Raw genomic sequence first — 1511 nt, 5'->3', positions numbered from 1 at the left:
TAGTATCACATCCTGAAGAGGCTCCGTCGTCGGATTTATTAAAGTATTTTACTCAAAAAATAATTAGAAAAATATCCAATAATTTGGTAAGATTTACTTTGATGTAGATATCCTAATAGTTTGGTGAGATTTTCTTGTAAAAATATTTTTAAAAAATGTATTAAATCTTCTAATAATTTGGTAAAACTTAATTTAATATGTAAATCCTCCAATAATATAATAGGATCGAAACAAAATATTTTATTAGTAATATTTTTTATAAAATTGATTTATGATATTCTCTAATAATTTGATATAATTTATAAAAAATTTAAATTCATGAAAAATTCTTCAATAATTTGATAAGATTGAAAAACTTTTTTTTTTCACAAATTCTATCATTTCCTTCACACACTTTTAGGATGAAGATTTCAAAAGTACATACGCACATACATATCAATTTAAAGTCTATTAATGAACATGGTATTATCTTAGCTGAAATTTGCATAAATAACTTAGCTTATCAGGTCTACAATCATTACAACAAGGAATTGTTTGGAGATTACCTGGGGCTGGGAGCTGCATATGAGTCAACACCACCCGAATGGGCTTTTGAAGGTGAGTGGTAGGATGTTATTATTAGATTGGTGGTCTGCATCGTTTGAGGTTTTTTTGGGGCCATCTGATTTGGAGCCAAACAATCCTTAAGTTCTGCTAGTACGTGACTGATATCTGGCCTTTTGTTTGAAGTTGGCTGTGTACATGCCATCGCTATCTCCACAAATCTCCACAACTTTCCAGACAGCATTGGTGTTGAATTCGCCTTTCAACTTAGGATCAATGATGCTCTGAACGTTGCCTTTTTCAATTGCAGGAGTCACCCATTGAAGTATGTGAATGTTGTATTTTGAACCTCTTAATACTGTTAGCTGGGCAATGATAAGCTCAAACAGAATTATCCCAATACTATAAATGTCACTTTTTCTATTTAGGTTTCCTAACTTGTGAAATTCAGGGTCAAGGTGTCCGCGTGTGCCTACAGGACGAGTTGATATGTGAGAAGCATTTTCTGTCACGAAAGCTTTAGACAGGCCAAAATCAGCTATCTTAGCTTGCATATTTTCAGTCAACAAGATGTTGGAAGTTTTCAAATCTCGGTGGACAATGGGCGGCGTGCAAAGGGGAGATGCTGGTGACAATGACAATGGGACGATGGGTTTTTTTTTTTTTTTCATATTATTCTTGCTTTGATCACATACTTATAAAGAAATTCATACTAAATCTATGATTTTATTTTATTTTATCTTAATAAGAATTTATTCTGGAATTAAATCTAAAAAATCTCTCAACATCATTTTAATGTGAATTGACTTTGGGATTAAATCCAAAAAATCTTTCAACACCATTTTAATGTGAATTGATTTTGGTATTAAATCTCAAAAATCTCCCAGGCATCATTTTAACTTTTTTTTAGACAAAAGTAAAATTAAACCAAAAATTAAGTTAAAAGATATTTTTTTAATTAGGCCCAA

General features: G+C 31.1%; 1 pseudogene; it reads right to left on the bottom strand.

Annotated features, from left to right (window-relative positions):
* Window positions 1-283: 283 nt before the first annotated feature.
* LOC111308087 (putative LRR receptor-like serine/threonine-protein kinase At1g51880 pseudogene) lies at window positions 284-1214 on the bottom strand (annotated as a pseudogene).
* Window positions 1215-1511: the final 297 nt, after the last annotated feature.

Source organism: Durio zibethinus, chromosome 2, assembly GCF_047325235.1.
Source record: "Durio zibethinus cultivar Kanyao isolate XHJ-2024 chromosome 2, ASM4732523v1, whole genome shotgun sequence".
Taxonomy (NCBI): domain Eukaryota; kingdom Viridiplantae; phylum Streptophyta; class Magnoliopsida; order Malvales; family Malvaceae; genus Durio; species Durio zibethinus.
The sequence above is the reverse complement of the archived record's forward strand: the minus strand, read 5'-3'. Positions and strand labels throughout refer to the sequence as shown.